This window comes from Anguilla anguilla, chromosome 16 (assembly GCF_013347855.1).
Source record: "Anguilla anguilla isolate fAngAng1 chromosome 16, fAngAng1.pri, whole genome shotgun sequence".
Classification (NCBI taxonomy): domain Eukaryota; kingdom Metazoa; phylum Chordata; class Actinopteri; order Anguilliformes; family Anguillidae; genus Anguilla; species Anguilla anguilla.
The window spans coordinates 23,012,897-23,040,371 of NC_049216.1; the positions used below are offsets into that span (position 1 = coordinate 23,012,897).

The window sequence follows — 27,475 nt, forward strand, 5'->3', positions numbered from 1 at the left end:
GATTTGAAAACAGGACATTCCGTTCCAAAACTGGGCATCTGGCAGTCACTCTGGTAAAACATTTTCCGGTTCTGACTCTGTATCCAGTGCATCATGGGAGAACAGCTGCAATGGCAGTTGCAGAGGAGAGTGGACCTTTGTCTACCATTTATTTGTGACTCGCTGTATCTAGTGCCGCACCTGTTTACCGTATGAGGTGTACTGCGGCACTTCCGCTATGTCTGTGCCGTGTGCACACTGATTACAGTCCCAGGTAGGCTTTGGCTACTGAACAATGGTTCCACTTCACACCTGTCCCCTGGTTCATCAGTCAGTTCCTGTAGCTCCTGTGATTAAGCCCTGTCTTCAGTGTAACATAGCAGACAAAGGCAGCCTGCGTGTAAGCGAATATCCACTGCCCTTTTCAAGAGAAGCAGGGCCGACGTGTGCGTGCCACTGCTTTTTCAGCGACGGTTTTGATTTGGGGATGGCGTAAACTCGTTTGGAGATTGTGGTGTTGCTGCATAATAGGACATAATGTGATTTGTGTATTTATTTTCTGAATGTCTGGACCTGAGCCCTGTGCTCCCGAAGGCTGATTGTTGTAGTCAAAATAAGTGGCGGCTGGAGGGGCCTCGGTTAGCCGATGTGAGGATGTGAACAGTTAATCAAAATGTCACTGAACAGAGGAATTTGATATTGGGGCAGAGACCTCTGTTTAACCTTTCTGCTTCCATAACAGAGTAATCATACCACTGCACACCAAAGGCCTTTCAGTCTGAAAAGGCTGTATTTAATCCTTGGCCTGCACCTGGTCCTTGGAGGGTTGAAATTAATGCTGTGAAATGAAGTTTAAGGGCCAGTCCCTCTGAGGACAGAGAGGAGAATAATCTATGGTTTGTAAGCATTCGGAGACCCCAGAAGGTTTTTTTTCCCCTTTTCAATAAACCTTTAAATCAGTCCAGGCCCTTTACAGGACTCTTATCTCTGCGTTTTGCTGTGAGTAAGGAGGAACTACTGTGTGTGATATATTCAGTGTTGGAGGCCTGTATTTAAAATGCTGAATGCCACAACTTAAAATGGCACTCACGCAAGACCAGTGGTTCTGTTATCATTGTGTTGTGGCCAACTCCTTGTTTTCGCACTTGAATTAGGAGAACTCCATGAATTTGTTGTGATTCTTAGTGTGACTCGCAATTTTAAGTTGCTGGCTGGTTTGCAGGATAGGTTTTCCGCTAAGCAGCTGTGGTAGCAGTCTTTCTAATAATTTATTTTATCATATTTTTAAATCTGCCTGTTTCTTTGTCTGTCTGTCTGTCTGTGAGCTATGAATGGGTTTGCATGGAACTTTGTGGAAAGCTTGGTCATGGCACTTGGAAGTGCTGATCAATTTTGCACATTGATTGGTCAGAGCGGGGCTTGTCTGGGTGTGGGTTTCACAAGAAGGCATGTAACTTCCGAAGGCACTCATGACAAATTTCTATGGAAAGGTTGATCAGGATCAGTTGGCCAAAAGCGGGCATGGTGGTGGGCGTGGCTTCTTGTGCAAAGGTATATTTTCCAAACAGATTCAGGTAGCACCATGAAGCTTTGTGTGTCTATCAGCAGCGGAGTGCTGGAGAACTCATTTCTGGCCACTGAACTAATATAGGGCTGACTGCTGATTGGCCACGTGATGCTGCAATAACCAACTAAGAGGCTTAAGAGTGGCTAGAATTTAATCAGGCACATCTCATGCCTAATTTGAGATAATCGGAAATGTGCATGCATCTCCTGACGTGAAGGGTGTAGAAGAAATGATTAACTTGGTGAATGTCCGACATGTGGAACTCTCATATCTTAGCGATTGTAAAGTGTTGGCAGGGGTCTACTGAGTGCCATCTCCCAGTCGTAGAAGTGATGTCACCCAGCGTAGACCTGTAGAAGGACGCCTGAGTGTGGGGTTCCTGAAAGTTGTTTGGGTGTTTGGAAGTTCCACTGCTGGTCCACACAGGAGCACAGCTGTGTGCAGGTGCACAGGAACCGCTCAGGGGGGTGGACTCCTGCAGTAATGGCCTGTAATGGTTCCCTTCAGTGGTTCCCTGGCTTGGGTAAGAGGTAAGAGATAAAACAGTTCGAATTGGAGGCTTGACTCCTACAGTTCTTTAGCGCTGCTGCACTCGAGCACTCAGCTGAACACGTGTTCTCTGAACGCAACCCCTTGTTGACTGGGTTGCGTTGAAAGTGCCTCACACATTCAGCTGGGGGGGGGGGGGGGGGGAGAGTTTGTTTTTAATCGCTTCATCTACCTTTCATCATCCAGCAAACCTCGCTCTTCACCCTCTCGTGCTCTCTCTTTCTTTGTGAGACAGAGGAGCACCAGCGGTTGAGCGGTAGGTGTGTGGAGGAAACCTACTTACAGGGACAAATCCTCTTACAGCACCGCAGGTAATTGACAGGATGTAAGTCTAACCACAGTGAATCCCCAGGGGGATTAAGCATGTTCCATCCATTAATGAAAGTGACCCTCCTCTTCCAACCCCCGCCCCCCCCAACCCCCCACACTCAGGATTCTACATTTTACATGTTGCACATTTCCCAATTGCTTATTCCATAGCCCTGGCTAATATGGTTTGCATTCCAAAGCATCTCTTCAGTCTTTTACACAACCACTCAATATTGGCTAAAGCTGACCTTTGCTTCTGAAGCATCACAGGTTGACAACCATGTGTTGTCTGTTGCATATGCACAGCTAAACATAGTGTTCATCCAGCTCTCCAGAGTCCACTACTCACTGGATGTACTCTGACTACAAAAAGTACTGCATTGGAGTTTATTTAAAATTGGGCATTGTTGCCGTGTATGTGTTGTCATGTCTTCATGTGAACGGTTCATTAATTTGAGCCAGTGCACTCTGGGAGCTGAGCTTTCAAACCGAGATGGTGAGTGGTACTGCTCAACAGGACCTGGGTCCATTTCCTAACACTGAGCAGTGACTGAGCACGTCCCCGGAAAGAGAGGGAACGCAGACCTACCTGGCAGAGGTGTGAGTGACTGTGACGGAGCCCTCGTTAAACTCTACAGTGAGCGTGTGGGACAGATGGTGACAGATGTGCCAGTGCCTTCCCCAGTTTGGACTGTTACTGCAGCAGTGTGCAGGATGTGCAGATGCAAGGAGCACGCGTGTGTTGATTATGAGAGTGAGAAGGAGGGTTAGAGAGGGAATGAGAGGGGGAGGGAGAGGAAGAGGTGGTGGCCAGGGTTTGGGCAGGAGCAGGTGGGGTGAGACAGGTGGCAGCCACAGGCTGCCAGCCCACGGCTGCATTACATTCAGACTCTGGGCAGAGAGGTACAGCCAAACACCTGCACCCTTCCCATCCTGGCAGCCATCCCCAAGGCATGAGTCAGAGCGATGGTGCTCAGGTCCGGTCCAGTGTGAAGGTCCCATTTTGGAGGGGGCAGGAACGGGTGTCCTCGGAAGGTTCCTGTGTCTGTGCTTCCTGGCAGCTGTCCTGTGATGAGACACAGCCTTCTCCCACCCCCGCCAAGCCTTGGCGCATGCCATCCTGCCGCCCCCACCCCCACCTCCACCCACCGCCCCCTCACCCTGTTCCATTCCTAATCAGTCACAGGGCTCAGCGCATCCACGCGTCGCTCTCCCTGACAGTCGGGGGGGGGGGGGGGGGCGGAGGGAGAGTCTCGGATGGGACGTCCCAGCCATAGTGATGTTGGGACGGGGCTGGAGGCCTCCCCGCTCTCCTATGCCAGATTAGCACAGACACGCTTTTCAGAGGAGAGGACGGCGGGAGCTCCGCGCAGAGGCCTGCGCTCGGCCTGATAAAAGAGAAAAAAGAGAACAAAACAAAAACGCCTCAAAGCCTCTTGCAAACTGAGATACAGCAGCAGGGACTTAAATCAGTCACAGAATGAGAGACGGGCTTCTCTGGCCCTAAGCCCACTGTGGGCTCCAGAGATGGGGGCTGTCATAGGTCAGTGCGGCAGGGAATCGCCTCTCTCAGATGGGCTGCTACCTCAGCGGCCTTTGGAGGCCTCCAGCTGTCACCACAAACATCTCCGCAGCGTAACTCAAATCCTCTCTCTGCCTGCACCTTTGTACAAGATGTGCATTTGGAATTCTAAATATTTTGGTGTATTAGCAGTGGGGACGTGCTGGTATTCATCGCTATTCTAGTTTAATCGATTCATGAAAGCAATTAACTGACCTCATCCATTTTATTATTGGGTCAGGTGGCCGGTGAAAACGAAAATGAAGTACCAGCTGTTTTTTTTTTTAGCTGGACCTGCTCTTGTGTGGACCCCGAGCATCACAGGCCATTGTAGAGCCTGGTAATAAATTCAGTGTTCCACTGTCGAGGCAGAGTCGTCTGATCGTCTCTAAGTGCAGCGCATAATCAATGTGGCCGTCCTGGAGTACGCTGAGTTGCACATCAGTGAAGACTGTTACTGTCATGTAAGCTTACTCGTTACAAGCAGGCACTCCATGTATGAAAACCATAGCTTAATGAGAAATGGCAGGGGCTTCATAGATTGAATTTGAGGGAAGGTACCAAGTTCCATCCATCATTTATTTCAATATAGGGATGGCAAGGCATGCAGACGTGATGTTGGTCGGTCAGTGGATGCCCTTGCCTTAGTGTTTCTGTACCTCTGGCCTTCTGCAGCGCGTTTGATGTCTGCGTATATAACTGCGTCCTCTTTTATTTGATGTATTTCCCCCTCAGCAGTAGTGGGGGTCAAAGGGACGGAGAGGAGTCATCTCTCACACCGTTTTTGTGTTCCTAGGCTAGCAGACGGCAGCCAGTGAGAACGGCGTGTGGCATTTTGAAGAGTGTCTGAGCGTTTGTCAAAACGGGGCAGTGTGAGTGATTGAAGCCCTTACCCAGGCTAGCCTTCTGCTCATGCCACTGTGGGGAAAGGGGTTGTTGCTGTTTGGGGTTGTGTGATCAGGGGGGGGGGTTTGACATCTGAGGCTCTGGGAAGTTCTGCAATTGCCTAATGGTGGATGTTCAACTACAACAGCGTGAGTTACAGTGGATGTAACCAGACCGGAAGGGAACTGGTGCCTTGGTTGGTAGCTGAGTTTCTATCAGGTTATATATTGTAAGGTTTCGGCTCCTATGGGTTCAGTTTTCCCAGAGCCCTGCCTGCTTTGCTGCAGTATTTCCAGAACCTTCTTTCCTCTCCCATGAGGCTTAGAGGAGTCTTGCCCATCTGTCTTTTGTATCATTTCTGGAAGAACTTTGTGCTTTTGACCTCGTTTTTTAATATACTTTCCTCCTCCTACCTGATTTAGTGATGCAACCTCCGTTATCAATTTGTGAGAGTGCAGAAGAGCATGTGCTCTCTTCCATTGAACTTGAAGTTGTAGCTGCTTTTCATCACACTGCAGTTAGTAAGTCCGTTTTGCACGGACGTGTGTCTGAGGAAATACACCTCAACAGGTGTCACTAGTGAGTGGTGATACACTCTATTCTCAGCTTGCTGAAATCCTCCCATCCCTGGGCGATTCTGAACCGACCCAACCTGCAGGGCTGCTGGCCACATTCAGAACTACACCATGGGGCCCAACAGTGCCTTAACAGGATGAGTCGCCCATATTAAAGGAGCTATGAAAGTTTTGTCCCAGAGGAAAGGTAGGATAAGTCTGCGGTGTCACGGTGATGCAGTGGTGTTTGAAAAAGATCTGATAGTCGTAGTGTTCTATGAGGTTATTGTAGGTAGTTTTTCTGTGTGCGTGTCTCTGTGTGTGTATGTGCCTGTGTGTGTGTGCATGTCTATGTCTGTGTGTGCACGTGTGTTTGTGTGTGTTGTCCATGTCTGACAGGATTAGTGCCTGTATAGCTATAATCCCTGCAGAGAGATGCAGGAGTGATTGATGTTGCCATTGGCCCCTCTGGCTGGCCCCTGTTGCCAGGGCTACGTCGGGTTCATGGTGAAACCCAAACCGATGTGGCTCAGATATCAGCTGTGTGTGGCGGAGTCATGAAACCCCATCACCAGCTCAGCATTCTGCCCACGTCTGAGTCGCCCAGGCGCATTTAAAAAAAATAAAATAAAAGTGACAGTTTTCAGGGGGACATGTCAACATTCCTGTATCCCATCAGCCTCTGCTCACGTCTCCACCAGCATGTAGAGTCTCTGCTGTCTGTCTGCTCAGCTCAGTCACCAAGGCTCAATAACCTCTGCCCAATCCCCCACGCACAGTTGGGGGAATGGGATGGTACTAATTAGAATGAGGGGGGACATTTTGTACCACACATTTAAGCATGTTTTAATATGCAGTTCAGTTTTGTTTTTGTTTTTGTTTTTCTTTTTCTTTTTTCAAAAAGGTTCATTGATTTTTCGTTTTTAACCTTTATGGAGGGTTAATTAAATGCACATTTCTGACCCAGACAAAACGAACAATTTGGCTTTTACAAATTATGTGTCCGGTTGCATTGCTGGCTAACAGTTTGTGCCATTGTCAGAGTTAATTTTCAGTTCTAACAGTTATCTTGAGGTAATGGTATTTTAGGTTGTTTTGCTTTTTCTCCAGGTGCTGCTGCATTTTCAGTCCTAGCCAGGTAGGGTTTAACTCTGGGTTGTCTACTTATACAGAAAGGAGAGGCATAAGCCATTTCAGTCTAACAGAGCCTTTTTCCTTCAGCAATACTGAGTAAATGGAAAAAGTTCAGAGGGACTGACTTTTTGGAAAGTATCCATCAGTTACAGTCATGGAGGCTCGCAGGAAGTTCATTCTGGCATCCCAGGAGTTGTGAGGCAGGTCCTTCAGACCACTGGAGTCTACAGCGCTGGAGCCAGAATGCCACAGTGAGCTTGGGTCTGTAATGGTGGACACCACCTGATGACAGTTTCCTTGTGATGCAGCTGTAGCTGCAGGGATTCGCTTAATCCGATGGTCAGTTATTTTCAAAGAGAGTCAAGAGTTGCCAGGCCCTTTCCATCTGTTCATTACAGAATTGGAAGGCATTCTCTTTTTGGGTTCAAGCCAGGGTAGAAATACTGGGGATATGGCAGGGGGGGGGTCCTGAAAGAGTCCAAAAGTGAAAAATGGTACTGGCTGGTGAAAAAAAATGTCCCCTTAATCTTCCCAGGCTAAATTTAATGTGCACGCATTGCATTTAAATGATCAAATGATAAACGACCTGCTCCTGAAAGCTAATAGAATGTTCTCCCCAGTTCAGAATTCTTTGTCCGGTGTGTGACCAAGTCTGGTTTATTTATATATATGAAATTTAAAAGATAAGCATGATGTATTTTTAATAGACCCTTTTTGGGGTATTGATTTTGGCTTTGTGTCGCCGCTCTGAATAACCTGACTGTGGGATTTGGACTCCAGTGACATCACAGCATTCCCGCGCCTGGCGCGGACGCCTGGCGGACGAATCGATTTCTGTCTGCTCCTCGTCAGCCCTCGGTTCCCGCCACATTTTTCCCCACAGCGAATCCCGCCGCTGGACGGACGTGTAATGAGATTTTTCATGAGATGAGTCGCTGAACGGCCGTCAGTTCTCAGAAGGAAGACGAGAGGCCCGTGTGAAAGAGGGGGAGAAGAAAAAACGGACAGAAACCGAGCGGCGAGTCCCAAATAAGGAGGCGATCGGAGTCCGAGGGAGCAGGGAGGAACCAGGCAGACGTGCTGCACAGTGACAAAAGGAGAAAGGGAAGAAATATGGACAGACAGAAAATGTATTGAATGAAAGTGGGCCAGGGGGGTGGTGCTTATGCAACACAGATCTGTTCCTTTGTAGAGCCAGTTTGGTGACTGATCAGTGTGTTTGAGACCCAGTCTGGTGATCGATGGGACAGGGGAATTTCACTGTGTTTGAGACCCAGTCTGGTGACTGATCAGGGGGACTCTACAGGGGGTGAGAGATATGATGTATGGTAGCTCAGGAGAGATGCTGTGCTTGTCTGACCAGGATTTGGCCTTTTGTTGTTCTGTTCTGAGGAGAATTGAAATAAGAGGTGCCAGCCAGGGGCTGCAGTACCCTTATCCCCCCCACCCCCCCCTCCGCCAATGCCCCCTCCACCCCATTGCCCACCGTTACTCTGGCAGCTGGTTGCGCAGGACCCTCCGAGTGCTTCATTAACAGTCATTAGGAAATTGATGCGTTCCTTTGGGAGCCCACTGCAGATGTGCTCTCTCTCTCTCTCTCTCTCCCCCCGATCTCTCTCTCTCTCTCGTGCTCTCTCTCTCCTGCGCTGTCTCTCACTCTCTCTCCCATGCTGTCTCTCCCCCTCTCTCGATCTCCCCCTTGTACTCTCTCTTTCTCTCTCCAGCTCTGTGCTAGTACCCTGCTCTCGCCCCCTCCTTTGTCCGAGCCTGTGTTTAATAACGGAGCTTTTAGCCGTAACTGAATTATTGATACCCTGTAAGAAAGAGGGGGTGGCGAGGTGGAAGATATCGGGTTTCTGGGAGAGACCGGGGTTTCGGATGTATGGCGGTACAGAGAGGATGAGGGTGGGGGGCATGGGGAGGGGGTGGGGAGTGAGGCCAAGTGCAGCGTGCTCTCCTCGGCCCCTCCCCCTGCAGTCTCCGTGTAACTCTTCACCCAGCGCCGATGCCGACTCCACACGCCGTCTCTACCCCTCCGTAAGTTCCGCTGTTCTTTTTCTCTTCCTTCCTCTCTTTCTTCCTGCACTGGCTCAGGGCAACTGTTGCTGGCAGTTCTGTGCGTGCGACACAGACAGATGGACAGACAGACAGACGGACGGACGCGGCTTGCTGGAGTGTGGAGAGTGGGAGTGGCTCCTGGCTCCGTTGAGTAGAGTACGCGTGTTGATGAGAGGGAGGGTGGAATGCTAACGAGTCGTTCGCACGTGCCTTTCCGCTAGCACGTTTCCGCTAGCGCCCTGGTTGGCTGTCACTGCATCAGTCTTAGTCACAGCAGTGATCGGTGTCACTACTGAATGCTTGGATGACACTTTTTTTTCTTTATTTCTTTCTTTTGACACTGATGCCTCCCTCCCCAGGCGGCAAATGAATTCTAAATTAAATTGTGATTGCTTGTTTTTTTTTCTTCTTTATTCTGCTCACAGATTAACTGGCATGCTTTTCTTGAATGAGAAGCATGGCTATGTAATTTTTAGTTTTTTGGGGTGATTTTTTTTAAATAGATTTTTTTATTTTATTTTTAAGAATGGATTGTTGAAATTTCTCCATTTCCTGCCTAGTTTGTTTCAGTTCAGTTTAGCCTGTGTTATTATTTGTGTTCCGGAGGAATGTTCTTTCAGGATTATCACTCGCTATTAAAATAGGAAAGAAGGACGCTTGCTTTGGCAAGGTTATGAATTCCACTGAAACAAAGATTCATCTAGAAAATATACTTTTTTTGCAGTCGGCATTGCTTCTGTAAGTGTTTCCCTTGCCATTTTTTCAATAAAACCATAGAACTGAACATACATAGCTTCTTGTTCAGAATAGCTGAATCTTTATAGCGAAGCTCAATGGAAAAAAATTAAATGCTTTCATCAGTGTCCAGAAAATGGATTTTAAAAAGCACCTGTTGACAGCACATACCATCCGTCTGCCAAAATAGATTACCTTGATTGTGTGATGAAGTCTACCACCCGTGTTCGTTTGAACTATGTTTGCCTCTTGTGAATTCAGAAAGCAGTATTTTCATGAGGCCTTGAAATTAGAAAAAAAGATATTTGAAATATCTGTTCAATGTTCTTAACCTTTTAGATGAAGAGACACTTTCCTTGATGCATCGATTATAGTTTTTGTAAGCTGGTAATAGGTTGGTAAAATATCTGATACTTGAAGATTATTTATGGGAGAGAGGCTTTGATAGTCCTGAAATAGGCGGAGCTCTTAGTGACCCGTGTTGTAGCAATCAGTTTTGTTATGGGCTGCCCAGCATTTTGTTTGGGTTAATATGAATAAATGATTGACAGCACATGGTAGCCCCACCCATTACGTGTTTCCTGAAGACTCACTCGCCCCGCACTGCCTGTAACATCACCATGGCAACAACTAAGAAGGGGGTATGTCTGCCTGGGTTCGATCAAAATTTGTCCAGCAGTCACTCTGTGCAAGTGTTTCTTTTGTACAATGCCAACATTATTTTTTTCATTAACTTTGGCGGTCATTCAACTTTTCAAACTTTTAGTTTGTGAAGAAAATATTCTTGAGTTCATCTGGCTCAAAGCAGTGAAGAGCTATTGATTGAGTCCAGGCTGTAACCACTGAAAGGTAGACCGGCATGTCCCAGATATGACCCTCCTTTGCTTGCTCCTGCTCCTGCATGGTCGAGTTTCACGCAACGGTGATGTCATGTGACCTCTGTGACACTCTTCTTGCCACAGTGATGCATGACAGCTGACAGCTGCCTTCCATCCCTCCTTCCAAGGGCTGTTTTTATTTGTGATGGGAGATTGAGGCTTCTGGGCCCTCATAATGGGCAGGACTATCATATGCTGTCAATCACTAAATACAACCAATTGAAACACTTTGCCCATGGCTGCAAAACACCCAAGTAGAAATGTGTGAGGTCACTAATAACACAAGATCATCCTGATCATTATTGGTTTCATGAAGGCTTAACCCTTTCAAATATGTGATTAGAATATTCTTAACTGAACACTTTAATGCTGCGCCTGCAACTCTGACTTAGAATTTTGAAAACATCCGAAAATATCCACAGGCCATTTATGCCTATTTCCTGACCAAGGTGGATTAAGTTGGATTAAGTTTTTAACAATGTACCTATTCCTGTGGAAAAGAGGCAAACATGCTCAAAATGCTACTTATATTATTTTGCACCCCAGAAATTTATGAGCTTATATCCAGTGGCAGGGTGATCAAATCAAATCAAACAATATACCGATGTTCAGTCTGAACGCAAATCAAACAATACACTGTACCTGCTGAAAATACAATGTGTGCTGTTTTATCTGAAGCGTATTGCATTGCTCATCTGAAGAATGTTTTTTGTTTGTTTTTTTAATGTGTTTTAATTAAAATTATGCACTTTAAAATGGTTCATTTTTACATTTATTTAGTAGTAACACAGTAAATCATCACAGATTGCTGGAAATCAAACACGGAAACCCACGGAGGGACTGAAAAATTGTAGCTAACATGAGAAGTTAAATGAGTCGGTGTGGGTTTAGAACCTGGCGTTAGAGTTGGGTTTCTATGTTTTTGGATTGGGCTATAGTCAGGGTGGGTATCGGGTACGGCTTGACAGGTTATGGTGAAGGTTAGGGATGCTCTGAGACACTGCAGGTAACAAGAGTATTATTGCTAACTAGAGGAAAGCCAGGGAATGTACTTATTGACAAACTGATACAGGATCACGCTCAGACAGGTGTCTACGGACAGAAAATCAGGACAGCAAAACCTGTGTCCTTTGAGCAGTGGGGTCAATTAACCCTCAAATGTCTGCAATACCATGGTGACCCCTGATTGGCAGAACAGATTTTATTTTTTATTTTTTCAGAAAGGGGCAACCTTCGCACCAACTACTATAGCCGTGCGGTCTGAATACAAAACATGCATCACCATCTCCTGTGGCCTACGCTGACTCATTAACATCATCAGTGAATGATTCACAGTGAAGGTGTGCACCCTCTGTTTACAGACTGTAGATAATTGAAGTATTATCTCTCTCTACAGCCGAGGACAGACAGTGTCAGTCTCCATCACTGAAATGGGGTTCATCTTCTATATTTTGAACTATCCTCTGTCTGCAGTGTACCACTTGCAATGAATGAATCTCTTCCAGTTTTCCTTCAAAAATAAGGAAGTTTACACCTGATTTCACACCCTTTGATTGTTACAACTTGCTTGTTGTAGACTAGCTTTGACAGGCACAAAAGTATTAATACTGTGACAAAGGTTTGTAGCCAAAATGCTTCGGTGCAACTCTGATCTCCTGAGTAGACGTGCTGCATTAATAATGCCGTTTTTAAGTTCCTGAAATGAGAGTGCCCTGGTGATCTTTTTAAAGCTGAACAGTAAGGAACAATGGCTGGTGAAATATTCAGGCCCATGCTGTTGAAGGGAGCTTGGGTGTTTACGTTAGGCAAAGTGAAGGTTTCGTCGTGGCTTTGAAGTTGCTGGCGGTTTGGGATGGAGTTGGCGGTGCTCTCTCTGCCCATTGATGAGCTGAAAGCTGCGTTGCCTTTGTGTCCCGGGTGTATTGATTGACCCAGCTCCCTCTAAAGCACTGCGGTCCCCCGAGAGGAAGGTCATTTGAAATGAAAACACCCTCCGAACCATCAGGATAAACACCCCCCCTTCCCCTGAACCACAGCATCAACCCTGGAGAGGACTGCAGATAAACACCAGCACGCGCGCACACACACACACAAACATACAGACACACATTTCAAAATCAGCCCTCATACCTGGAAGGATGGGCTATAATATAGTTTATATTATCAGCTAGGGTGTCCTCTAACAGTCAAACAGTTTCAGTCGGCAAAGTCACCAAACAGGAAAAAAGAAGCTTAGTCCCAAAACATTGAATATTCCTGTAAAACCTGGAAGAACATAGAGACTGGAGACTGAGGCTTCATGGAGCCAAACATGGATTACTGATGGGGTCTGTTGAGCCCAGGACCTCATGGACCCCATCAAACCCTGCTGCGGAATGCGGGCTCCTCTTTTTGGCAAGGGAGGGGCCCTCAAGGTGTTCCTGGGGCCCTTGGGCTCATGATATGTCTATGTATGGAACCCCATTAAGAGCGGAGCTGCTGCTGGATGCTGCCAATAACTTTTATGTCTGGATGAATCAAAAGACTACTTTGCAGCAAAGTGCTCATGATCAGTTCCGATCAGTCAGTCACTCATAACCTGATATCTTTGGATTCCTAGACCTCACTCTGCCAGAGCTAGGCTGCTCTGCAGCATTAATCTTCTAATTCTCCTCTTGCTCTCAGAACCTCTGTAGACCTCATATAAGTTGAGAAGAAGCATTCCTGAGATCAATCTCCAAACAGTGATGTCACATAATCGATGCTTCAGGTATTCATTTTTGTGAAGTGTGTGTTAAAAATCCAGCCACAAGTCAGCTTGTTCAAGCAGAGCAAATTTGATGGAATGTATACGTATTTTTTCGAAATCACAGACAATTTTTGAGCCGCCATCTCGGTATCTGAAAAGTGCTGCAGGAGGTTTTTTTTTGTAATAACATGGGGATGAAAGCAAGGATCAGTCTCACTGTGATGCTTTTGTCAGCGGCTGACAAAAGACACTCGGCTATGATGCCTATTTATTCATGTGTAAAGGCTTGTGAGATGTGAATTAAACAAACGTGGAAAACTAGGACTCCGTGCGGGAAAGCTTTGACTGTGCCATCACCAGTAAAAAGGACAATATGAGGCTGTAAAGTGTTTTCTGTGGCCTGTAGCCTCCTGCTTTTATTCAGTTGTTTAAAGCTAAGGTTAACCACCAAACCATCAATTTGCAATTATGCACATCTTTGGGGAACTGAGTGACATGACAACATTAGTGCCAAAGTAATATTAACAACTGCATGACTTCCTGGTGAAAATCCTTTCCAAACTGTTTTGTCTTTTGTTCAGCCAACCAGCAGGCAGTTTCAGATTGGAGAAAGGGGGGATATCTAAGTATGCAATTATTCTTCCAAAGGTGTAACCGTATTCTATGAACAATAAGAAGGAATTCCTGGAAAATTAGACACAAGAGGTGAAGTTGCAGTGCTAGATGTGTTATCTAGATATGTCTTTTTGTTTAGCTCGCTATGTACCTTGATATAACAACACTAGTGGCAGCACACACTTTGCCAAGCAAATTAAACCTATCATTCGGCTGCATGTTGTGCCGCACACATGCACGCACAAACACCCACATATGCACAAAAACACATTCATGCACACACAGACATGCACGCAGAGATCCACACATGTAGCTTTTTACATGCAGTGCATAGCATGATTGTTTCCACATCAGACCTGGGTTGTTATGGCAACAGAGGCGGAGGAGCCTAAAGACAGAACAGTGCAATAATCCTGTGGCAGGAAGCATGCGCTTTTCTGTCACATCGCAGGAAAGGTAGTGACTGACAGCACACAGAAGCCCCCATGCAGACTCCCATGCAATGGAAATAATCTTTTTGGTTGTGGCTGTTTACAGTCAGATTTTTCACTGATTGCAGTGTGTTACATAGTGACAGTTCTTGTTGCCATGGTGTTTTCAGATTGCAGGCATGCAGTACCAAGCACCTTGTGTTCAGTGCTCTGATTAGTGTTGAGGCAGTGATATACTGTTTGCAATTAATCTTCTGTTTTGATGTTAGATATGTATATTTTATATATGAAGTGCGTATGTATAAGTGTGTTTTCTTGTTTTATCTGTAATGCTGCAGAAAAAAGAAATACCTTTCAATGGTGAGTAAAGTTTAATGAAGCAAGTTTAAAGTTTGTGTGCTTGTTATAAAACATTTCCCTGTAATGGAATCGGTGGGATAGCTGAAGAATACTGTAGCTGTGATTGTATGGGTGCTCATCATTTACTCTGGATATGGAATGACATGGAGTATTTTCCCCATCTAAACTGCTTCACTGAAGCAGGTTCTTTTGAGTAATTTGTGTTTAACTGTGCATCTCATATTGTCTTTGAAGCTCCTTTGTCAAGAATGGATTGTCAACCATATTCCTTCCTGGATGGCACTTGTGCACTTCATAATTCCAAGCAGTGCAGCTCCCCACAGTTTTGTGGGTTCGACAGTAAGCATGTAGTTTGGGCTGAGGGAACTCCCAGCTTTTGAAATCCTCTGTTCCCCGAATGAAGAGGCTGGATTCCCAAATGCTGTCCTGTACAAGGCCAGGTGGGGCCAAGCTAATAATTGCTAAATGTGCTAAAATGTAAACCAGACGTGGTTATAAGAAGGTGTTGAGAGCGTTTTCTATTGCCTTTTGTGCAGGAGAGCAGTGGAATAGGTCTTGGTTCTATCCAGTCAGTTTTCTCCTGGACAGGTCGTGTGTTCTTTGTGAATTTCAGTGATGACAGCGGTGAGTGTGTTTAGGTTTTATGTGTGGGTATCTCTGGTTGCACGGCTAGGCCCTTTGCAATAAGAGCATTAGAGAGTGCTCCGTTTTAAATTACAGCCACTTCAAAGCGACAATAACACATTCAGCTCGCATACTGTTACTTGATTTCTGAGCACAGAGAAGCACAATTGTCAATAAACCCCCACTCTCCACCCTCTGTGTTGGCAATTTTAGGTATTGAAAAGTAATTTTTTTATTTTTTCATTTTGCTGAAGTGGGCTTGGGGGGGGTGCTGAAGGCAGGGGGGAAGTGTTCGAAACATCTCATTTTTTTCCCAACTACAAGCATGCAGTTAAAAAGAAGGGTGAAGATTCACCCAGAGGTGCTTGGTTAAGGATGGCTGTTAAGATCTCTCTCTCACTTCCCCTCTCTCTCTCTCTGTCTCTTTCTCTCTCCCTCCCTCTATTTAACTGTCTCTCTTGCCCTCTCTCTTCCTCTTTTTCTCTCTACATAATATGTTGAAAACATATTTTGAACTATATAAATAGCTATGTTTATATATTTAAGTGCCAGCTCACACTATAGATTTACATGGCAAGATGCTAATTGGCTGGAAGCCTGAAGGCCACGGGCAAATTCCACACAAAATATTGTGTTTCACTGGAGGAGGGTAGTCACCTGTTGGGTGCTCTCCCAGAAATCACCCCCTCAAATTGGTATCTGAGTTCTTTACCCTGTGACTGCCTCTGCCTGTGTGTTTGTGTGCGTGTGTATTTGTATGTTCGTGTGCACGTGTGTCTGTGTTTGTGCACGTGTGTCTGTGTGTTCGTGTGCGTGTGCGTCTGTGTGTGTTTGTGTGCGTGTTTGTGTGTGTCTGTGTATGTTTGTGTGCGTATGTGTCTGTGTACCTGTGTGTCTGTGTTTGTTTATGTATGGACAGTAGTAGTGCAAACCCAGATAAGAGATGAGGCGGAGGTAATGACGGTGTGGTCGTGAGGAAAGGGGTTGGTGTGCACTGCAAACCTGGAGGTGTTGTAGGAAATAACTGGGTCTGCAGCAAAGAGGGACTTCTGCAGGAAACCTCCACACTGCTGTTTAACCGAGGAATTAAAACAGTCAACAGTGGTCTCGGATAAAGCTCACTTAGATGGGTATTATTTTTATTAGTTATCTTGGGTAACTAGTATTCATGAAGTTATGTTTGATGCTGGTGTGTATGAGTGTCCCTGTTGATAGCATGTTCAGGGGAAAGGGCAGTTAATAGAGGCTCCGTGCTGACACGGCCCAAACAGACAGTAAACCCCTGCCTTCCCAGTTTCAAAAAGCAGTTAACTGCTCATTTATTCTCACGGAAGGTATGTTCCCACGAGCGTGGATTACACGCCGGTCTTCTCCTGTGTTCGTCATTAGCAGGCAAAGCGTCCTTCGCGGGAATGGCTCCAGGCTACGGCTGGAGAAACAGGAGGGTTGGATATTGAAAAAGATGTGCATTTTGCCCTTTGGAGCTCTTCTCAGCCCAACACATCCGCTGATGGAACTGTGTTTTTTTTTTTCTGTGGGAAAGGAAGAGCTAACAGCACTGTGGAATTTAAATGGGGATTGAACTTCTAATACACAGTCTATCATAATGTGTTTCACTAATGGGCTAACAGTGATCGATTTCAGCTGAGATAGATTTAGCTCTGCCAGGGAGCATCTTTTGTTTTTCCCCTAGAGTCACCGTCAGATTGTTTGGGGTATCTTTTAATTTTTTGTGGATGTATAATTTCAGCAGAGGTACTCAGATCTGGCCCTCATTCCTGGTTTGTCATTCCTCCTATCTAATCCGGGACTGGTTTAAACCTGGGAAAACCTGGGGCCCCAGGTGAGTTAAATCTCTGGCCTCAGGGGCCAGATTTGAGTGTCCCTGCTTTACAGGATCAGCTGTGATCAGCTGATCACTAAACATGTTTTTTTGTGTGTAAAGTGTTGTCAGTTTCCGTGTTGATGATTGATGCTTTGCACAGATTCAGGCTACAAAAAGGGTAAAAGTAAATACTGTATATTGAAAGTTAAATACATGCAGGAATATTTGCAAACATCATACAAAAAAAACAGCATGGTAATAGTGCATATAACTTAACATTACAGTAAGACCTTAGGGTACGATAATAAAAATTATTATCTTGCTAATCATAATTATTGTAATAATGCCTTTAAAACATGAATTTCATATGAAACTGTGTTCCCATTACACTAAACAAAATGGGACATTTTCTCCATTATTTCTCTGTTCTTTGATTCACATGATGAACAGACCATAGTTAGACTGAGAAATTGCCCAACATTTCAAAGAATCCCTCAGGTTCAAAAAATGATTTTTTTTCCTCAAATAAACCTGAATGACCGCTCCCGCGTCACTGATGGTCCTTTTAGTTGTGGGTTCTGTGTGGAGGCGCTGTCTGCTTGCCGTTGCCGGAGGGGGTGGGTGGAGGAGCTCAGTAGTGGGTGTCGGCCCCGGTCCTTTACATTTGGACGGGGGTCAGACAGGCAGCCGGCCGTTCTGTCCCGCGGCTGATTAACACCCCCCACCCCCCCACCCCCCGAGCAGCCCTGGGGAGGAGAGGAAATTACAGTGCTGCTCCTCACCTCATTGCTACGACACTGAAATACTCTCTCTCACTCTGTCTGTCTCTCTCTCCTTCTCTCTCCCTTTCTTTTTGTCCCTCCCTGTCTCTTTTTCTTTCTACTTCCCTCCTTCTCTCCCTCTCTTTCTCATTCTCCGTTTCTTTGTCTCCCTCCCTTGCTCTGTCTCTTTCTCCTTCCCTCTCTCCCTCACTTTCTCTCTCTCTCCCTCTCTTTCTTTCTTTCTATCTCTCTTTCTGTGTCTGTCTCTGTCATGTCATTTGTGTCTGGATATCTCTCTCACTGGTCTATTCAAGTGACTTTGCTCCATAGTATAGAGAAACATCTCAGGACATTATAAACCTATAAAATATTATGAACCTTATTTTATAAACACTGAGTGAATAACCACATTAAAAATACAGTAGTCAAATAGAATTAGCCAGTTCAAATTGACAAAGTAATAAAAGGCCAAAGTTTTCAGATAAAGAATGTGCTGACAGTGAACGGCGATAAAAATGATTACTCAGAAACTGTAGTGTGTGTGCTTTGTGACAGGATGCTGGCTATTTCAGTGCCAGTACTGCACACACCTCATTTCCCCTCTAAGGAAAACGGGCAGTTTGTGAATATCCTGCAGAGCTAGGAACGCTGGTGAATTTCATTATATTCTGATATCTCTCTCCCACTCTTCTGTCTGTCCCACTCACTCTCCTTCTCTTCTTCCTGTCTTTCTTCCACTCCCTACTCCTCCTCTCTCACACTCTCTGTGCTTCATTAGCAGTCTACAGTGAGTTGGTGTTGTCAATATGGGCTCTACAGTGTGTTTTCACCACACTGTACTATGTGACACATGAATAAAGGCTGCAGCATGACTATAAATTATTATAATAAGTATAATTCATCTCTCTCTCTACAGATCGGAGAAAGCCTTCACCTGCCAGAGGGAGGAAGGGACAGCATATCGTACATGAGGCTCCATGGCGATGCTCTGACGTCTTTGCTGTGAGTTTTATCTTGTTTTATCTTACACCATTTTATCTTGTTTCACTTTCTGTCCAATTTTGAATGTCCAGTCTATTCATCGTCTCACCTCTTCATTGCAAAATCCTACCATCCATGTTCAAGACTGCTTATTCCTGGTCAGGGTCACGGGGGGGGGGGCTGGTGCCTATCCCAGCATGCAGTGGGCAAGAGCCAGAAATACACCCTGGACAGTTCTATCACTGGGCCCACACACTATTCACTCACACACTCATACCTACGGACAATTTAGAGTCTCTGATTAGTCCACTGCATGTCTTTGGACTGTGGGAGGAAACTGGAGTATCCGACAGAAACCCACGTGGACACAGGGAGAACATGCAAACTCCAAGCAGAAAGGCCCTTGCTCAGGATTCAAACTGGGTACATTCTTGCTGTGAGGTGACTGTGCTATTCAATGCATCACCAAGCTGCCCATTGTTGCAACATCCTGCTTCAATTTTTTACCCACCTCTATAAACTTGATTATTGTGTTTTATTTCCTTTGAGTTTGGGGGGAACAAGGGCAGTGCTTGAATTGAGCCTGTACTCACCGGTACAGAGTACTAGTATTTCAGATTTTTGCCCATGTGCATACTGTTACTTCTTATTGTGTACTGCTGCTTACGAGTGGATCTAGACACGGGATGCTATAAATATTTACCACAGTAAGACTATTTGTTTTAGGCTGCAATATTTTGCTACCAAAATAAAGGTCAATTCTTACTGTGGTGTTTAAGAGGTTAGAATTGTGACAACAGATTACGCTTGATAGCCCCTGATACATTTATGGACTTTATAATTCTGAGCCATCTATCAACTTTATATGATTTACATACTGCTTGTAAAACTGTAGATCACCTCCTGTTAAATTACTTTCTTGACCCGGCAGTATATTTCTTTAAATGTTGGCAGCTGCAGTCTTTTCAACTTTAGCTTGGCTCAAAATGGGATGTTCCAGAAATGATTGGTATGCCAAACTGGGTCTTCTAGGTTTTGCTCATTTGAATACAGGGACTTCAAGCACTGAAAAGGGTTCTGTTAAGCAGAAGCTTTCATAGCTATAACTGTTCAGCCCAGATCCCTGTTCTTGCTCCCATCAGGCCATTTCTGTAAGTTTTGACTGCCTCAAAGAGAAAGCACATTCTTATACATAATGGAAGACGAACAGAACAGAGCATATGCCTACACTGAGAGATGGTTAACACTGCTAGCACTGCTGGGAGAATTGAAATCACAGAAAAGGCAGTATCATGCATGATTGTATTACCCAGCACTATCCTCTTTTCAGTCAGTTTAAATAGGGTTTATGGTGGCTGCCCTGCTTTCAATTATTCTGGTCTGCCTTCCAGTTCTGAGCGTGCTCTAGTCTTGCATGCAATGCCCTGTGGGAAGGGGCAGGTGTTCACTATTGCAGTTTCTCAGTATTAGCATTAACATTAGCAGCAATGCTGCTTATTGTACCTCCAAAGGCCGTGGGGCTGTTTTGTAGTCCTTGGCACCTGCCGAGCATCTATAAGAGGAGCAAACGGACCATGTGTGGGTTCATTTCTCCCTCGCCTCGAGGCTGAAATGAAGAATTTGTAAAGTTACCCAGAAAATTTGAATGGTTGAGTCTGGTAGAACTTTTATAAAGCAGCTTAATCATAGGTGTGGATGGGCCGGCTGGTCTCCCTGAAGGCGTGAATGAGATGTCTCAGGGATGTCACTGCCGGGGTCATGTGCGTGCGCTTGGCGGGGGGGACGATGGTGCCGCGCTCCGTCTGGCAGCATGGTGAGAATGAGCTCTTCGCGGTGTTAGCGGGATGTGAGAGTTCTCGGTTCGGTGGGCTTCGCCGTGCGCCAGATGTTGCGGCGGCTGCTCAGGCCACCCCCCCCACCCCACCCCACCCCCTCCCGGGGTTTACTACCCGCTACGTTAGCTGCTTTTTTCCACACTGGTGGCTTTTGTTGAAATTCCCATATCTGATTATATGGGTGTTTCAGAGCTCAACCAAAACTCAGACCTGCTCTAAGGTCTATCAGACGCATGAATAATTCAGCAGTCTTGTTTGTGTTGTCCTTGTATTGTATTTTTTGGTTGGTTTAACACCGTCTCTGGGGTGTGGGGTCAGTCAGAGCTGCGCTGGGGTTAGGGGAATGGGGGGGGTATCAGGGGTAGTGCCCGTGCACAGACAGACACAGTAGCACCCCCAATGCGATGAGTCATTGTGCGGTTTCTGTCTCATTCATTCAGATACGAGCCTTTCTACAGTAAAGGAGTGGTTATTGCCCCTCCACACACGCACACGCGCACACACAGGCACATACACATACACACACACACAATCACACACAGTCTTTACAAGGACTAGACAGCCCTCTTCCCCTTGAAGCAGAATCCTACGCATTCACATTTTCAATTCATCACCGCATGCCCTCATTTAGCTTAATAAATGTTTTGGTGAAGTGGATAATGATCTGGACAAAAATAAGTGAATCTCCAGCAGTATTGTACACTCCTGTTATTAGGAACCTTGTTGTCATTCAGGGTGTCCTGTACACAGTGATTATTAGGAACCTTGTTGTCATTCAGGGTGTCCTGTAAACAGTGGTTATTAGGAAACTTGTTGTCATTCAGTGTACCGTATACACAGTGGTTATTAGGAACCTTGTTGTCATTCAGTGTACCGTATACACAGTGGTTATTAGGAACCTTGTTGTCATTCAGTGTACCGTATACACAGTGATCATTAGGAACCTCTTTGTCATTCAGTCTCAGGATGTTATTCATCTCACAGGAGAGAGCCTGTTTTTACAGACACACACACATGCAAATCACACACACACAAATTATGGGACCCACCCTAGCAGAGTGCTTGTGAGATAATATTGCATTACATTTACTGTACATTACCATTTAGCAGACGTTTAGCAGCATTTAGCAGACGTATCCAGAACAGTTTGCACAGCTTTTTTTCTAATTTGTCTCCTAGTATCCACTTATACAGCTGAACATCTACTGAAGCCTGGATAAGTACCTTGCTCAGGGGTACAATGGCAATGCTCTTCCTGGGAATCAGGCCTGTAATCTTCAGGTTACAAGCCCAGTCCCTTAACCATTATACTAGTCTTATTGATCTCACTGATGGCCCATTTCATACCGTCACAAGCTTTTCGAACTCCCAGGGTCTTGGTTTTTTTTGTTTATTATGAGCATATTGATAAAAAAACATTTTGGCGACAAAGTCTCTACCTGCCACATGTCTGTGGAGTTTAGATTGCATTGATGTGAAGTTCAATTTTTCCACAGAACCTTGTCTAAACTTTTTTGCACTATTCTGAATAAAACCTGTAACAGAATCACTGTCGATGCACATTAGCTCCGCCCATTTCAGGGTTCATGAGACGCACTCTCCTGTCATTGCTTTTTTAAACAGTATCAATCTATGCACTGAATGCACATTAATACATTTGATTTAATGTGGTTCCCCTGTCAAATTTCAAAAAGAAGTCTGCACATATTATAAGCTATTGAAAATGCAAATTTTGGATGGTGTGAGTAGATGTGTATCTCCATGATTGCAATATTAAGTGGACAAGTTGGATCTTCAAAGCTGCTGAATCTTCAGTAAACTGGGTAATTTACTTGACTGAAAACTGCAGATGGCAATCTCACAGAAGCCTATTTCTGAGTGAGAGACAGAAGAAATTGGTGGAGAGAGAGAGGACATTGTGTCCCTCTTTGAAGCTGTTCGGCTTTTCAGTGCACTTTGCAGCTTAGTGAAAACATGAATGCTGTGGCTTCACCCTGGATGAAGTTACAGAGTGTATTTTAAGGCTATGCGAGAACCTGACCTGTCACAGTTGCCATGAGTGAGTCACTGATTTGAACCAATCATAGTATTCAGGCAATGGAGGTCAAAATATTTGATTGGCACTTAGGAGAAAAGAATTGATTGCTTGTGCTACAGTGACTCTCCTGACTTTGGGTCGTTTCATGAAGACTCAGTTTATCTTTGCTCCAGATGTTACCACCCACCCGCACCCCCCACCCCAACCCACAATAGCAAAAGGAGGATCCTCCTCGACACTCTACACACCCCCCACCTGCGACAGGATGGTTCCCCAGGCACGGCAGTGGTTCTGTTCCAGCTCCTCTTCTGTCTGTGGGGAACAGTCAGGAGGGGCCTGAGGGCTGTATTAGCATTCCGAGCAGGAGGCAGCTGGCGCTAACACTCTTAGCATTACCTCTGATAGCAATCGCACTTCTCAGCTCAGCCCTGCATCAGCTGGGATAATTATTCTTTACCTTTTTTTTCTTTTTTTCCCCCCTCCGCTCGCATTGTGTAGAATACACTCTTGCCATTTAGCAGTCATGAAATGGTGGATTGTTTTCATCAGACAGATGAAGATTAGGCTTGTAGGCTGAATGCAGTGTAAATGTAATGTATTATGGGCACACACATACTTGTGTGTGTGTGTGTCTGTATCTTTATATGAAAATACTGTGTGTAAAATGAAGGATTGTTTATTTCTGTTTGTGTGTGAACAAGGACTAGGGGAATATTTTCAGATTCCCAGTCCTTGACAGGAACTGCCTGGATCACTGGATCTCAGCTTCATTTCTGAGCTGCTGTCGAATATCATGGATATGAAATCAAGCTGAAAACACAAACTTTCATTTCAACATGCTCAAGGGCAGTCTGATACACTTCTGAGTGGCCATTCTGTGTGTGTGTGTGTGTGTGTGTGCGCGCGCGCGCATTTGTGTGCGTGTGCACGTGTGTTTGCACACGTGTGTTTGCCGAGTCTGCAGCAGATGCTGCTGCACGTGCTTTCTCTCTCTCTCTCTCCCCCCCCCCCCCTCTCTTTCTCTCTCTCTCTTTCTCTCTCTCTGAGGGTCTCACTGCAGATGTGTCTCGCAGCCTCTCTGGCTGCTGTTCAGATGCACTGATGCTCAGATGTGCTGCTGTCCTGGCACCCAGCCCTCATTAGGGGGGCGTGTGTATGGCCTGCACCGCTGTGCTCTGCGCACCAGGGCATTGGATGGCTCACCCAGGGGGAGCGCTGTTATTGGCCGATAGCACCTGGCCTTTCACAAAACCGCGTTTCTCGTGACGACCGAGGAGCCGTGGCCTCGTTATTCTGTTCTTGTCCGCCGCTGATGAACGGCGCCTTCCAAGACAATCGGTCACACCGTAGGTGGAACCGGCAGAAACCCTCTTTTGTTCTACCCCGTCTCAGTGAGCCTTACCGTGCTAAGTGCCATGAGGGACTGCGATGTTACCTCTGATAAAACATTCTGAAATATCCCTGGTCTTTTCCATTGTGATAGCTGCACGAACAAGTGCTTGGAGATTTGCTACACCAAGAATTTGTTTATCAGTTTGATTATATTAATATACAATTCTAATATTAATAGAACGGGACAAACTGGCCTGGGTTCATTCTACATTATGTCCTCTGCTTTGAATTTGAATAAACTACATGAACAGTTTCTTTTTTCCACAGTTTGGTGAGTTAATTGTTGGAAGCGCTGAATGCACCAAACGGTACTGTACTGTAAAATGCACTTGAGTTTAGTTCTGAGTCTAAATTAAGGACAAAGCTGATTGATTCCAGGCCATGGTGAGAGTATCTTAAGAAATAACTTTAGTGTCACAGCGTCAGCTGTTGTACCAGGACCTGAGGCTGATCTGCTGGCAGTGTGCCAAATGACTGAGTTCAGTTCACAGGTAACAGAGCCTCAGTCATCCAGGTAACGAGCTGAATGTTAATGTAAGATGTTTTTTATTATTTTGTTTAGTTTCTCAGGTCAGCTGATTAGCAACTGATTGCTGGGTAGGAGACGACGGATGCGGAACGAAAACAGACGTCTGTAATGAGGCTCTGATTAGCGTCACCTGCAGTGGCCGACACTGCCAGCCTCCCTCCTAACCGAGGAGCACGCGGTCACCCCTCGCTTCGGCGTAGCCGTGTTTGTCCCGGGAAACCAGACAAAGGCGAGCGTGAGAGATAAATAACCTGCACGCTGTTATGGGAGACACGCGCCATTCTCCCATTAATCCAGTGTGGGATTGCGGTCTGTGGAATTCCAGGTTGCTGAAAACATCTGTTCTTTCATTGTAATCTAGTGCCCTGGCATGGAGTCAGAGGGCGAGAAAAAGCCCTTGAGGTGGTGTAGCAAAGCCCTTTGTGTCGTGCTTTGAGCAGGCTTTAAAGTGGGAGAGGTACGGGACAGGACGAGGGCCAGGGGATGAGCTGGCTTTCAGGAATCGGCCAAATTACAGGCTGAGAGGTGAAGCCTGCGCTGCCTGTGTCCCGCCCCAGCGCTGGTCACTTCCTCCTGTCCGACATGTCTGGACACAAACCAGAGGGACGGAGCACGATCGCAAACATCTGCTCCCAGAAGGATGTGATTTCATTTTTTTCCCCCTCTCTCTGCAAACACAGAAATTCTGGAGGCTAGAATCGAAAAGGGCACCGTAGAAGGGGTGAGTAAACAGAGAGGCAGGGTCCCCAGAACGCAGAAGGCCTGATGGAAAGGGCTGTTATAACACATACGGAGAAATGGCAAGGCCTCTGCGTGAGATGTATTTGTTTTGTGGCAGAGGTGCTATTAGCAAGCCTGTAATTACCAGGTAGTCTTCCTGTATACCTTTTGCTGCTGTGTACTGTTATGGCTTTGTGATGGGAAACACTGTGAGATGCTTTGAAATGTACCCCGAACAATAAGAAGCGGTTTGTTCATTTGGGAGTTTCGCAATATAAAACAACCTTAGTAACTGCAATATAAATGTATTTTGGTTTTGTGTGTATCTGCATGTTTGCTTGTGTGTATGCATGTGTGTGTGAGTGTGTGTGTGTGTGTGTGTGTACTGTATGTGCATGAGTGTGTGTGCATGTGTATGTGTGTGTGTGTGTATGTAAGTGTGTGTGTGTACTGTATGTGTATGAGTGTGTGTGCATGTGTGTGTGTGTATGTAAGTGTGTGTGTGTACTGTATGTGTATGAGTGTGTGTGCATGTGTGTATGAGTGTGTGTGTGTGTGTACTGTATGTGTATGAGTGTGTGTGCATGTGTGTATGTGTGTGTGTGTGTGTATGTGTATGAGTGTGTGTGTGTGTGTGTGTACTGTATGTGTATGAGTGTGTGTGCATGTGTATGTGTGTGCATGCTTGTCTCTGTGTTCTGTCATTAGTTGCCTGTTTTTGCGTCAGAAGCGTCTCCACCCCCAGGCTCTTCCCACATACAGCGCTCTCAGACCCAGCACTGTGCTGGAATGTTATTTCTCTGGCTAAAGATGATTTTAGCAGCCACAACTGAAATATCTGCCCACAAGACAAAATGTCTCAGACTTCCAGGAATGCGGGGCTGTTCTCTGTCTCTCAGAGAGGCCAAGGGGAGGGGGCTACAGTCAGAGCAGGCCAATTAAATGTGTTTGCTTGGGGATGATAAGGCTGGGCAAGTGATGGCCTAAGGGCAATGTGTGTGTGTGTCTGCATGTTTGTTTGCTTGTGTGTGTGTGTGTGTGTGTGTAGGTGTGTAAGGAAATCACTGTGTGTGTGTGTGTCTCTGAGTAATCACTGTGCATGTGTGTGCATGCGTGTGTCTTCTTGTAGTGTGTGTGAATGCGTGTGTCTGCTTGTAGTGTGTGTGCATGCGTGTCTGCTTGTAGTGTGTGTGCATGCGTGTGTCTGCTTGTAGTGTGTGTGCATGCGTGTGTCTGCTTGTAGTGTGTGTGCATGCGTGTCTGCTTGTAGTGTGTGTGCATGCGTGTGTCTGCTTGTAGTGTGTGTGTATGCGTGTGTCTGCTTGTAGTGTGTGTGCATGCGTGTGTCTGCTTGTAGTGTGTGTGTATGCGTGTGTCTGCTTGTAGTGTGTGTGTATCCATGTGTCTGTTTGTAGTGTGTGTGCATGTGTGTGTCTTCTTGTAGTGTGTGTGCATGTGTGTGTCTGCTTGTAGTGTGTGTGTATGCGTGTGTCTGCTTGTAGTGTGTGTGCATGCGTGTGTCTGCTTGTAGTGTGTGTGCATGTGTGTGTCTGCTTGTAGTGTGTGTGCATGTGTGTGTCTGCTTGTAGTGTGTGTGCATGTGTGTGTCTGCTTGTAGTGTGTGTGCATGTGTGTGTCTGCTTGTAGTGTGTGTGTATGCATGTGTCTGCTTGTAGTGTGTGTGTATCCATGTGTCTGCTTGTAGTGTGTGTGCATGCATGTGTCTGCTTGTAGTGTGTGTGTATCCATGTGTCTGCTTGTAGTGTGTGTGCATGTGCACGTGTGTCAGATGCGTGTGAATGGGAGCACCTGTGAGGGGCTTGTGAGTGAAGTGCTTGAGCGTGTTTTTGTGCGGCGCTTTGCTGTCTGTAGATCCATGGGATGTTGGAAGGGAAGTTAGCCCCGGACGTTAGCCCCGGACGTTAGCCCCGGACGTTAGCCCCGGACGTTAGCCCCGGACGTTAGCCCCGGACATTAGCCCCGGACGTTTCTCTGAATCCGGTTGCGGATGGCCGTGTTGGGCGCTTAAGGGCTTGCGATGGCAAGCGCTGCTGCGCGGGCACAGCTGCCACCCCTCTCAGGATGGGTTTAGTGATGCTGCTGCGCGGGCACAGCTGCCACCCCTCTCAGGATGGGTTTAGTGATGCTGCTGCGCGGGCACAGCTGCCACCCCTCTCAGGATGGGTTTAGTGATGCTGCTGCACGTTCTATTCTTAATAGTTCCCCATTTAGTCTCATAAATTATTAATGCTGGATTATTTTCGTAGACAAGCCCCATCACTGCATCTTTCTCTGTCTACCGATGAGGGGTGGTGGTGGGGGGGGGGGGGGGGGGGGGGGGGGGGGGTTGTGCAGTCTTTGGGCTGGGGAATAGACCAGAGGGGTCAGTCTTGTGAGAGAGAGAATCAGTGAAATCTCCCCCCTTCC

The 27,475-nt window shown here is 46.1% G+C and overlaps 1 protein-coding gene across 2 annotated transcripts in view; it reads left to right on the plus strand.

Annotated features, from left to right (window-relative positions):
- peak1 (pseudopodium-enriched atypical kinase 1) overlaps nucleotides 1–27,475 on the plus strand; it is a 120,327-nt gene that overhangs the window by 42,702 nt on the left and 50,150 nt on the right. The window contains exons 1-2 of one of the 2 annotated variants that reach the window (XM_035395672.1): nucleotides 8,469–8,575; nucleotides 18,470–18,555. The gene's annotated coding sequence lies outside the window, so the exon portion shown is untranslated. Of the gene's footprint in view, nucleotides 1–8,468; nucleotides 8,576–18,469; nucleotides 18,556–27,475 lie in introns of those variants that run through there. The other variant, XM_035395671.1, reaches the window with a different exon arrangement.